Raw genomic sequence first — 13,627 nt, 5'->3', positions numbered from 1 at the left:
AATCGTTCTTTAAAAAAAAATGACCTGAGGTCACAGAAAACTCCAGAATGCTTAAACTAAAACAGTTGACATTTAAAATGGAGAAACTTTACTGTGAGGTAGCTACTGATGGGAGTGGTTTGAAGAAACACATGGTTTTGTTTTTTTCCTCAGTGCTGGCACCAGAAGTAAAATTCCATCTGGAAAAGAAAGGTTAGGGAAGGTCAACTGAAAAGCTTGAAACTAAAAAACCTGAAAGCTCAGTTAAACCAACAAGCGATAATCATAGAATCACAAAATGGTTTGGATTGGAAGAGACCTTAAAGCTCATCCAGTTCCAACCCCCTGCCATGGCAGGGACACCTTCCACTAGACCAGGTTGTCTCAGGCCCTGTCCAGCTGGGCCTTGAACACTGCCAAGGATGGAACAGCCATAGCTTCCATGGGAAACCTGTGCCAGTGCCTCACCACCCTCATAATCATATCTATAACCACAACCATAATCATAACCATCATCATCATCAGTTGGCATTGATGTTCTCCCCTAGCCATTCCTTTGGGGAGGTGAGGGTGAGGCATGTTTTGGAACAGAAAAGAAATAAAAATTGCACTCTCCTCTGGGAAGCCTCTTGATAAGCTGCAGCTCCCTGGAAATGTGCCCAGAGAAACGCAAGAGATGGCAGTGAAAGTCAGCATGTTTCCTATGTTGTCTTTGATAGAGCTACTGTGGGATGGGAGTATCAAGAGGAACATATGGTGACCACAAGAAAAACTATATTGAAGTTGATTGAACTGAGTTTTCTTCTGAATTATTTCAACCAGCAGCACCTCCCTGACTTGGGTAATACAAATGCTTCATAAAAATGAGGGCTTAATGCAATACACATCTATTCAAATTGAAAAGTGGCCATCCAAAGGGAGCCTCTTAAGCTCTTGATGTGGAGAAGGCTCCCCTTTCCCATTGAAAAATGTAGCAATGCCACACCCTGTTCTCTGTATATTACACTGGAACCAGATGATCTTTAAGGTCCCTTCCAACCCAACCCATTCTATGATTCTCTGATTATATTATATTTATTGCTGTGTGGCAGTTAAAACCAGTAAAGGCAAGAAGGAAAAACAGTACAAGAAGCATGCCCTACAAATATAAATTTGTTACTGGTTTTGAATTCTAGAAAAAAAAAATTAACTTCTTATATTTCAAAGTAAGATCAAATGTGATGCAATTTACTCAGGCAAAGAGTTCAAGGCTGAGCTTGAAGTCATGAGCTGCAGATCTACATACAAACACGGGTTTTCTCAAAGCCCTAATGTGGTTCTGACTCAACATTTCCCTTCAAAATTCTGAATTAAGGAGTTTATGTAAAAGCAGAAAAAAATAAAAGCCATCTCTCCTATACTAGCGTGCAAATGTAATGCAACTAGACTGCTCAGAAAAGCCGAATATTTAAATAAGACATCATTTTAATTTTTGCAAATGCTGGCAGTGATGCTTCATAAATGGGTTGCCATCCTGTGTACAAATCAAGATTTTATAGAGATGCCCTGGAACTAAAACAGTCAGACTGAACCTACATCACGAAAATGTACCATCCTTTTTACCATTTTCAGAACTGGAATCCCAAGACAATAACAATCATAGCAAGTAAAATTCTCCAGACTTCAACCATTTGTCACATGCCTTTGTCTTAGAGCGAAAATGTTAATCAAATCCAGCTCCTAGCTGATGCAGTGCTTAATTCCTGTAGCATATTCTCCACCATTTTTTTCAGATTTATTTTACTTAACCTTAGCCCACCAACTTTCCTCTGTGGTAGTTGCAGAGTCTAGTATATAAAATAGCATATATTCACAATAGAGAATGAGAATAATATATATTCAAGGCCGGGGCAGGGTTAGAACTGGATGAGCTTTAAGGTCCCTTCCAAACCAAACCAATCTGTGATTCTATGATTCTATACCCGAATTTCAGCAAGTTGGTTTTTTCCTAAATTTAACATAAGTTAATTTTATTTCGTTCCTTATTTCATCACTTCTGTTACAAGAACTCTAATTTATGTTTTTTCAGTATCATCTCTGAAGGATGACTTTAATCTGTTGGTTCTGGGGCAGTGAGTGAAAAGTATCAAAAGAATACGTATTTCAAAAATGAAATTTGGACAAGTAGAGGATTCCAAGCAGTACCAGATAAGCACTTATTTGAACATTCTGATCAGAAATGCTCTCAATTGCAAGCACCTTGCAAAACACACCCTGTAATGAATACTATTATCCTTGGAATAGTAGGCAATTAAATATGGATAGCTTGTCTGCCAGAACATTCATACTTGTAGGTTTGGGGGTGGGGTTTTATTCAGCCAACTCTTTTGACAAGCAAGATTCTTGTACAACTATTGCAAAAGAATCAAAAGAAAACATCAAGTGCCACTTTCAGAGCACAGGCAATATTTTCAGAGCACAGGCTCAACTAGCTCCCTTCTTCCTGCTGTCAGCAGAAAGATACTCACTGGGCCATTATCTTTTCTATTGATAACGTACATTATCAAGTACAGTTTACTTTATGAATGTTTATGAACATCAAATAGATCTGTGGAATTCTAGAAGTGTTTTAAAACCCAAAACAAAGAGTCTTGAATGGATCCCAATTTGGTTCTGGGAAATCCTATTCAGCTAGTGAGAGCTGCCTGTACTTTTGACAGTCTGGATTTTAAAATATGTTAACAGAACCCTTGGGGGACAGAGGGGTTGACTTAAGCACAGGCAGCTTAATTAAATTAAATTTGTAATGTAATTAAATTTTCATTCAGTAAGCAGGCTGGCCAGTATTTGTATTTTCCTGAATGATTGTTTTTAATGGCTTTGCAAATGCTAAGCTTGTGCATGAAATGCTAGCTGTGCTTTGATGTTTCTTGGCCCAGGCAGCAGTCTTCCATCTCTTTTTACTTGAAAAATTTATCCAGCAGGAAAGTCGCTCATCGCATTAATGTAGTGTCTTGTCAAGTTTAGGAAAGCTAGTTGCAAATTTGACATAGGAAAGACAAAAACAAAAATAAGGAAAAGAGGATGAAAAAAACGCATCTCAACATTTCTCTCTCAAAGAACAAATGTGCAATCTGCAGCAAATCTAAATGGCAGAGGCAACACTTCCAAGTAATTGGTAAAATTTGTCTACTAGCTAAGTCATTCTGAGGAGTATAAGCAACATGATAAATGACACTTCCATCTTTCTAAAAATTATGCATATATTGCATATTACAATGATTTATACATACAGATAGAAAGAAGATGGATTCAATAGAACTTATTAAAATTAAGGTTTGCTTGCTGCAAGTACACACCTGCACTCCAGAAAGTGCCACCAGATTCCTCAACCACAATAGCCACAAAAGAACGGAGTCTGTTGTAAAAGATGATAGAATGAGGCTAAAACCTTAATTTATGGTGTTAGCACTGCCACAAAACACACTGAAGAATCCTATACAATTTTTAATCTCATTTTAATGGTTCAAGAGATAACTGGGTTGTAAATCCACTTGAATTACAAAATGATTACACTAATTTTTCGGCTGGGCATTCAAAGGTTCTCAAGAATTGTATGAAGTTAACAGAATATTTTAGTATGGTTTATTCTCTAGAAAAAAGGATTTTTCCACTTAATGGTACTACCTTTAGAATCCTTTTATCCATTATCTTCCTATAGAGTACAGTTATTCCAACTGTCATGTTCCATAGTTTTTTTCTATGGGCAGGTCCCTGACTGCTTTGTATTTTGAAGTCCAGATGGGTACTAAATGGTTGCCTGAGAAAGGTTTGGTTAAAGATTTTTCAAGTAGAGTATCTGCTTTCCCAAAGTTTGGGAACATTCAGATTAAAGAGGGCTTTAAATATATACAGTTTCTACAACCTGAAATTCAGTGTGAAGTTAGATTTAGGAACTTTGTTCAGATCTATCTTTGCTTATTACTTGGAAACATTTATGTGTATAGATGTACTGAACAAGACACCCCAGAGCACAAAAAATTATAGATGATTGATCAGGGGAATTTTATTATCTGTCTTTTTTGGAAGTGCTGTAAATGAGACAAATATTTCTGCATTTTTCATAGGGCATTAAAATCAATTTCCATTTTAACTGTGGAGCATTGCAGTTGCAAATAAAGTAGCCTGTCTAAAAAATGACAGTACCTCCTAAGATTTGCTTTTCTTCTTGCAAACTTGTCATAAACAAGCACTAAAACTATCTTCAGTCTAACTTCGTGGCATTTCACAGCACCTGCAAAATCGGCTTCAAGTACCTTGCCAGCAAAACACAAGGTGTCATCTCCAACAGCCAGCAGCCCCAAACTTAACAAACTCACCAAACTCACCAAACTCACCAAACTCATCACCTTTTGAGATTAGGTACAACTTAATACTATGTCAGAGAAAACTGTCTGTCTTGTTTTCCCAAGAGATGGGAAGTCATTTAGCAGCCAGGCTAATTGCATATGCCCAAGACTGGCAAAAGCAGCCGCCTTTCAGTGAGAGGGTGCATCCCTCCATGAGGAGCCCAGGACACATGTGGTACCTCACACCCACCTGCGCTGATGCCTCACCACAAGAAAGCACATCATGATGGGGATGCCCTTCGCTATCACAAGTGCTCAGCTCTGTGGTGAACGCAGCTCACCTCCTGAGGCCAGAGGGAACCCTTATCATGGGATTCCTCACTTCACTGGGTGGCCTGAAAACACAAAGACAAAGTCTGAACTTCAGCCTGTGAAGGATAGTAAGCCACTTGTTCAGCATGGTGCAAGAAAGTCATGAGGTCATAAAATCATAGAATCATGGAAGGGTTTGGGTTGGAAGGGACCTTCGAGCTCCTCCAGTCCCAACACCCTGCCATGGGCAGGGACACCTTCCACTAGACCAGGTTGCTACAAGCCCCATCCAACCTGGCCTTGAACACTGCCATGGATGGGGCAGCCACAGCTTCTCTGGGCAACCTGTGCCAGCATCTCACCACCCTCACAGGGAAGAACTTCTGCCTCAGAGCTCATCTCAATCTCCCTTCTGTCAGGTTAAAGCTATTCCTCCTTGTCCTGTCCCTACAGGCCCTTGTCAAAAGCCCCTCTCCAGCTTTCTTGTCAGCCTTATTTCTTATTTCTGCATTTAGTGATGCAGAAATGTATCACTAACCAAGAAAGTCTGCCTTTATAAGAAAGTATATGTTTTTACAAAGTATATCAGACTTTTCTAAATTAATTCCAAGATAAAGCGAAGTTCACTTCCAATCCTTGCCAAGATGCAGAGGAAGAAAAGAAAAAAAAAACCCAACCCAACCCAAACCAAACAAACTTTAAGGCAGGTGGGAATCTTTATTAATGTGTGTAATCAAGTTTCGTGATTTGAACAGGACTTGAAAATGCATGTGATATTTTTGTTAAAGCAAAAAGCAACGCTCTAAGCACATGCCAGTACAGAAACTCCAAAATTATCAGAGTAAAATTAGTAACTGAATTGTTAAAAGATGTTATTTTACATTTCAAGATACGTTTTCAATATTTCATGTTTGCATTGGCTGTGTATTTAAGTATTTTCCCATCATGATAATAGGTCATATACATAGCTATATATTCAGTAATGTTAAATCAGGAACTGATTTGGCTCCATATTCCTTCAGCTAAGACTGTAAATACCTGGGTCCCATCTGCTCTGTATGAATACAAATGGCCTCAGTGGAGTTCTGACAGTTTATAGCAGCAGAAAATCAAGGCCAGAGGATCAAATGGTCTCCTCCATAAGAGTAGGGATTTGTTTCCATGCCGTCTTCTTCAAGAGGTTCTGAATTATCTGGTGAGTACTCTCCACACTAAAATTATGTGTGTATTGTATGTAATGTAATGATACCTTTGTGCATTAATAGAAATATATTTAGAACCATGTCCGAGTCAGATTTGCATCTCTTCATTTTTTCCATTTTTATCTTATTCTTTCACAACCATTATCTCAGCAAATAATTACTCTTCCTTTTACGCCCACAAGGAGTAACTCTGAGCATTAGTAATATCTAAGCTTGCACCACAGCCAGCCAAGGTAACAACTATTCAGATTCCTAGTGGAAGGATTCTTTCCATAAAACTCCAGGAGTTCCTCCCCACAGCTCAGGATCCATCAAGACTGTGGAAAGCAACAGTCTGGTAACACCTTCCACTATATCATTCCCCCTTGTCTTATCGTCACAGGCCCTTGTCCAAAGCCCCTCTCCAGCTTTCTTATATGTCCCTTTAGGCACTGGAAGCTGCTCTTAGGTCTCTCCAGAGCCTTCTGTTCTCCAGGATGAACAAGCCCAGCTCTCTTTGCCTGCCTACAGATGAGGTCTCTGAATTATATGGATGCATATCTGCTGCACTTTGGACATCAATGAAGTCACGAACACAAAGGGATTAGAGAGATGCATCACCCAGCCTTCACTTCCAAGGGGTTGACCTTCTGCAGTTCTAAATCCTTGCTAGTGTGTTAGAGATAAAATCATAATCCCTGCTGCAGCAGCTCCTAAGTTGATTCCAAGTAGCACTTTAAGTTTCTTGTTCCAAGTGTGAGTTTCGCCTTTAATTCTTCTGGAAAAGAGGATAAATGTTCAGAAAAGACTGTAAATAGAAAAGGACAACATCCCCCACAACCCGTCCTGAATATTTTAAAGAGAATACAAGCTACAAGAGGAAAAGAGTCAGCTGATTGGAGCCAGCCCAGCTAGAGCCAGAGCCGGCACGCTTCAGCGACCATGAGGTTCAGCAGAGATTAGGAAAATCAGAAGGGATAGCGCAGAGACATCGCGATTCCCGACATCTCCTGATCCCCGAAGCCCCAGCAGCCCTTGCGAGAGAGCGGCTGACGTGGCAGGGGGCGTTCCCACGGTGACGGCGACCACACCCCTGCCCCTTGCCTTGAAAGAGCCTCTGAGAGGGCAGCGACATGTCGCACCAGGCGCAGGGAGGAACAAGCAGGTCGTGTTGCGAACCCTGTTGCTGGTGTCCCAAACTGCTGACCAATATGGTCGCTTCCAGAAAGAGAGCTTGCAGTAAGAAGACTGTAGCAACTCAGACAGAGACCCCGTCCCAAATCATGACTGTTCAGGTCTCTGGCTGCAGGGAGTGCCAGAGCCTGCTGCTGCTGAGGGAGGGAGGCCAGCATTCCACCTGCGTGAGGTGTGAGCAAGTAGAAGATCTGCTTAGCTTGGTGGCAAAACTTAAGGAGCAGGTCGAGACGCTGAGGACCATCAGGGAGTGTGAAAGGGAGATCGACTGGTGGAGTAACTCCCTGGCGTGCCAGTTGGAACGGTTCCAGGGAGATACCCCCCAAAAGGGGATGGACCCCCTGCCCTCTCAGACAGAGGGGGATGGCCCAAGACAGCCCCTGCCCTGTAGCTGTCGCACAGAGGTAGGGGACCAAAAAGACGATGAGGGCTGGAAGCGAGTTCCAGTTCGGCGTTGTGGGCAACCCTCCTCCCTTCCTGCCCTGCTTCCCCAGGTGCCCCTCCGTAATAGGTTTGAGGCCCTGGATCTTGAAGGAGAGGTAGGTGAGGATGTGGTGCGAGGCCTGCCTACAAGGTCACATAGGAAAAGGCAGTCGACTTCGCACCTCAAGACTGCCTCTGTTAAGAAAGAAAGAAGGGTCATTGTAGTAGGCAATTCCCTTCTGAGAGGAACAGAGGGCCTGATATGCAGAGTTGACTGTCATCACAGGGAAGTGTGTAGTCTGCCTGGAGCCCGGATCAGGGATATCACCAGGGTGCTCCCCAACCTGGTGTACCCGACAGACTACTACCCGCTGCTGGTCTTCCAGACAGGTGGGTGGGAAGCTGATTCCCGCAGTCTGAGGGCGATGAAGAAAGACTACAGGGCCTTGGGGCGGATGGTGAAAGAGTCTGGGGCTCAACTGATCTTCTCCTCACTCCTTCCATCTTCCAGTGATGTGGGACGGAATGGGAAAATTCAGTCCGTAAACGATTGGCTTCGAGACTGGTGCTGCAGGCAGGGCTTTGGGTTCTTTGATAACGGCTGGTTTTATAAGGCACCAGTCCGGACAATGGCACGTGGGAAAGGTTTATCTCACAGAGGCAAAAGGATGCTGGGGCATGAATTAGCAGGGCTCATTTGGAGAGCTTTAAACTAGATTCGAAGGGGGATGGGGTTGCAGCTGGGCTTGCCCCAGTGGGGCAGCACTCTAGAATTGATGAAGACTGGGAGGCCTCCTATAATCCTAGGGTGAAATCAGTGTGCTCAGCTCGCTCCTTGAAATGCCTGTACACCAATGCGCGCAGCATGGGAAACAAGCAGGAGGAGTTAGAAACCTGTGTTAAGTCAGGAGATTATGATCTGTTGGCAATTACAGAGACGTGGTGGGACAGCTCACATGACTGGAATATAGTCATGGTGGGCTATGTCCTTTTCAGGAAAGACAGGCCAGCCAGGCAGGGTGGTGGGTTTGCTCTTTATGTGCGAGAGCAGCTACAATGTACTGAGTTCTGTCCAGGCACAGATGACGAGCGAGTTGAGTCTGTGGGTGAGAAGTAAGGGACAGACTGGCAGGGGTGATACTGTTGTGAGTGTCTGTTACAGGCCACCAGATCGGGGTGAGGAAGTTGACAAGGCCTTCTACAGGCAGCTGAGAGCGGCCTCACAGTCACAGGCCGTGGTCGTCGTGGGGGATTTTAACTTCCCTGATGTTTGCTGGAAGGACTACTCAGCAACCCAGCCACAGTCCAGGAGGTTCCTCCAGTGTATGGATGATAACTTCCTCATGCAAATGGTGGATGAGCCAACCAGGAGAGGAGTGCTGCTGGATCTCATCCTCACTAACAAGGAGGGTCTGGTCGAAGCAGTAAAGGTTGAGGGCTGCCTTGGTTGCAGCGACCACGAGATGGTAGAATTCAGGATCTTGTGTGGTAGGACCAGTACAATAGCAAGTAGAATTGCAACCCTGGACTTTAGCAGGGCAAACTTTGGCCTTTTCAAGCAATTGCTAGGGGAAATCCCATGGGCAAAGCTGCTTGAAGGTAAAGGGGCCCAAGATAGTTGGTTGACATTCAAGAACTGCTTATTCCGAGCTCAAGATCAGAACATCCCAACATGTAGGAAGTCAAGGAAGAGGACCAGGAGACCTGCGTGGTTAAATAAGGAACTCCTGGGTATGCTCAAGTGGAAGAGGAGAGTTTACAGGTCATGGAAGGAGGGGCTGGCCACTTGGGAGGAATATAAGGCTGCTGCTAGAGGATGTAAGAAGGCATCTAGGATGGCTAAGGCCTCCTTAGAATTAAATCTGGTGAGAGGGGTCAAGGACAGCAGAAAGAGCTTTTTCAAATACATGGCAGATAAAACTAATACCAGAGGCAATGTAGGTCCACTGATGAACGGAATGGGTGCCCTGGTGACAGAAGATACAGAGATAGCAGAGTTACTGAATGCCTTCTTTGTCTACACTGCTGGAGGTAGTCCTGAAGAGCCCTGTACCCCTAAGACCTCAGATGAAGTCAGGTCAACGGAGCAGTTTGCCTTAGTTGATGAGGAATAGGTTACAGCCCAGTTGAGCAATCTGGACATCCATAAATCCATGGGTCCAGATGGGATGCACCCGCGGGTGCTGAGGGAACTGGCGGAAGTCATTGCTAGACCACTCTCCATCATCTTTACCAAGTCTTGGGAAATGGGAGAGGTGCCTGAGGACTGGAGGAAAGCAAATGTCACTCCAGTCTTCAAAAAGGGCAAGAAGGAGGACCTGGGTAACTATAGACCGGTCAGCCTCACCTCCATCCCTGGGAAAGTGATGGAACACTTTATCCTTGATGCCATCTTAAGGCATGTCAAGGATAAGAGGGTTATGAGGGGCAGTCAACATGGCTTTACCAAGGGGAAGTCATGCTTGACCAACCTCATAGCCTTTTATGAGGAAATAACATTGTGGATGGATGATGGCAGAGCGGTGGATGTGGTCTACCTTGACTTCAGCAAAGCATTTGACACAGTCTCCCACAGCATCCTCATAGCTAAATTGAGGAAGTGTGGCCTGGATGATCAGGTAGTGAGGTGGACTGTGAACTGGCTGAAGGAGAGAAGCCAGAGAGTTGTAGTCTATGGGGCGGAATCTAGTTGGAGGCCTGTATCTAGTGGAGTGCCTCAAGGGTCAGTACTGGGACCAGTATTACTTAATGTATTCATCAACGATTTAGATGAGGGAATTGAGTGTGCTATCAGCAAGTTTGCTGATGACACTAAGCTGGGAGGAGTGGCTGACATGCCAGAAGGCTGTGCTGCCATCCAGCGAGACCTGGACAGGCTGGAGAGTTGGGCAGGGAATAGCTTGATGAAATATAATAAGGGAAAGTGTAGAGTTCTGCATCTGGGCAGGAACAACCCCAGGTTCCAGTATAGGTTGAGGAACGACCTGTTAGAGAGTAGTGTAGGGGAGAGGGACCTGGGGGTCCTAGTGGACGGCAGGATGACCATGAGCCAACACTGTGCCCTTGTGGCCAAGAAGGCCAATGGCATCCTGGGGTGCATTAGAAGGGGGGTGGTTAGTAGGTCAAGAGAGGTCTTCCTTCCCCTCTACTCTGCCCTGGTGAGACCGCATCTGGAATATTGTGTCCAGTTCTGGGCCCCTCAGTTCAAGAAGGACAGGGACCTGCTGGAGAGAGTCCAGCGCAGGGCAACTAAGATGATTAAGGGAGTGGAGCATCTCCCTCATGAGGAAAGGCTGAGGGAGCTGGGTCTCTATAGTTTGGAGAAGAGGAGACTGAGGGGTGACCTTATTAGTGTATATAAATATATAAAGGGGGAGTGTCATGAGGATGGAGCCAGGCTCTTCTCAGTGGCAAACAATGATAGGACAAGGGGTAATGGGTACAAACTGGAACACAAGAGGTTCCACTTAAACTTGAGAAGAAACTTCTTCTCAGTGAGGGTGACGGAACACTGGAACAGGCTGCCCAGGGGGGTTGTGGAGTCTCCTTCTCTGGAGACATTCAAAACCCGCCTGGACACATTCCTGTGTAACCTGATCTAGGTGTTCCTGCTCCGGCAGGGGGATTGGACTAGATGATCTTTTGAGGTCCCTTCCAATCTCTAGCATACTGTGATACTGTGATACTGTGATATTATTCAGACTTCGAACCACCTTGTGAACACTGAAACAATTCCAGGTAACTAACTCCATGTACATATATAAAATTTAACATGCACATAAAGTATGTTCTTACAAATGACAACCTGGTAATGAAGAAGAGGGAAATATGCCTCCTCTGTGAAGGATAATCAATTGAAAGGTACAGTCCAAAAACAACCACAGAGGCAGGCCAATAAAATGTTCAGAAAATGAAACCTGCATTGCCTAACCACAACTGTGATATTCATCTCTCTCAAAAAAGAGCAAAAATCTATCTCATGAATGGTGTAAATATAAGTGAATTATCCCCATTCCTCTGTCACTAGAGTTCCAATTTTGTTGGGTATTCTGTAACAAAGTGTTTCTTTATATCAAACAGAACCATAAAATGACTAGACTAAATGATATTTACTGAGCATAATAGGTACTCTGAACATCTGGTAAAAGAATCATCTGCCTATGAGAGAAGGTCCTGAATGGCTGGATGTATCTTTAACGTACAGGGAAAAACTGATAATGAAATTAATAGAAAATGTACTTAGAGATTCCAGAGGTGATTTGGCCTGAAGATCATCATGAATCCCTGGACAAGGTTTCTCATTGACGCTCCTGGCTGTAAGATGTCAACAGGACCAATCTCTAGTTTGTGTGTCTCATACTTTTTTATAATAACATACAAAAAAGTGCTGAATTCATTATTCCACAAAAGTTCACCTTTACTTATGGTTGATTCTTTGTCTGCAGGATAGCAAACTCTGTACACACAGGTCTTTTGCTTTATATTTGCTATACATACATATATTAATGAGGCTGTCTCTCTTATTTCTCTGTTGAGGCTTTTAAATGCAGACCTTGCTGTCTTTGTCCAGTAGTTCTCCATTTCTTCCTCCCAGATTTGCCATTGGAGCTCTTCCAGAACTTTTTATCTCTCCCATTTATACGCATTAACTGTGTCTTCCAGAAGATGAATTAATAATTAGATCTGCTCAGGAAATTTTAGCTGAATGTTTCACTGTAAAATTCCAGTTGGATCTGAAGCACTTCATTCAGAATATGTTGGGTTCAACAACACACTTCATGGAATTCAAATGAACTCACATAAAAAAAAAAAAAAAAAAGGAAGATGTTTCCCAAACAACAGTAGAATCTGCTACATAGCAAATTATTTCAAAGCCTACAGTACAGGCATCTTTATTAGTGTAAATCTTAAAAATTAATTTCTCATTATCTCCTACAAGCAAGAACCTATACAGACTAGTTTTTCTATACAACACGCTGGCAGTTTTATATCACTCTACTTAAACATCTTGTCTGAGACCACTTTCTTTTCTGGAGAAGAGAGTCTCTGGGGACACATATACCAGTCGTCCAGTACCTTAAGGGGCCAAAAAGAAATTTGGAGAGGGCTTTTGGAGAAGGGCCTGTAGGGACAGGACAAAGGAGAATAGCTTTAACCTGACCGGGAAGACTGAGATGAGCTCTTAGGAAGAAGTTCTTTCCTGTGAGGGTGGTGAGATGCTGGCACAGGTTGCCCAGAGGAGCTGTGGCTGCCCCATCCGTGGCAGTGTTCAAGGCCAGGTGGGATGGGGCTTGTAGCAACCTGGTCTAGTGGAAGGTGTCCCTGCCCATGGCAGGGGACTGGATCTAGATGAACATTAAGGTCCCTTACAACCCAAACCAGTCTGTGATTCTATGAGTCTATGAATCTCACTCTTAAACTACATCCCATCAAGGATGGATAGAAACAATCAAGGTAAACACCATTTCTCAGAACAGATGCTGTTCAGATTTCAGTGGTGTGTGATTATGGTCTACAAAATTACTGATCCAGAACATTTGCTTTGCAGAATCAAAGCACCTTTCCTTGCTTTTCTAAATTGCCAATAATAGATCAGCCAACCAGGCATGGGGATTTCATTCACAGCCTTTAAGCAACTTCTGTTTTGGTCTCTTGTATGTCTGCTCTCTTCTTATATTGATCCCACTTCAGAAGTAATATATTCACCCACTTCAGAAGTAATGGAGATAGACAGACCAAGGACAAAATGTTGGTCAACAGACTTTAGCTAATGCAGTTTTACCAGAAAACAAAGAATAAACCAAACATCAACAGCGAAGCTTCCACAGTAAGCTGGAAAAAAATGAATTCTAAAAACCTCATAGAAAGAGTACATACTACCCTGTGTCAAAGATACACACTCTTCTCTCCCACCCATACCTCCTGACCTTTACTCAACTCCAGAGTATGTTGCATTTCAGTGATGCTCAGTATAAGCCATAAGCTGGAATTTGGAATCACCTCAATGCCAATTTTCAATGTCAACTGAAATTTGCCTTTTCAATGCCAATTCTTTTTAATGGATGAGATGATTATTTTTTACTCTGTGTGGAAGGCATGTGTTCCTATTGTTAGGAGTTGTACAACGTCAATTTTGATGAACCCAACAAGTTTATTGGAAACAGGAATATTTATTTCTCTGCAGAACTGAAGTAGCCCAAAAACCAGAGG

Source organism: Psittacula echo (assembly GCF_963264785.1).
Source record: "Psittacula echo genome assembly, chromosome: 5".
In the NCBI taxonomy this organism is placed as follows: domain Eukaryota; kingdom Metazoa; phylum Chordata; class Aves; order Psittaciformes; family Psittacidae; genus Psittacula; species Psittacula echo.
Note: the sequence above shows the minus strand (reverse complement) of the source record.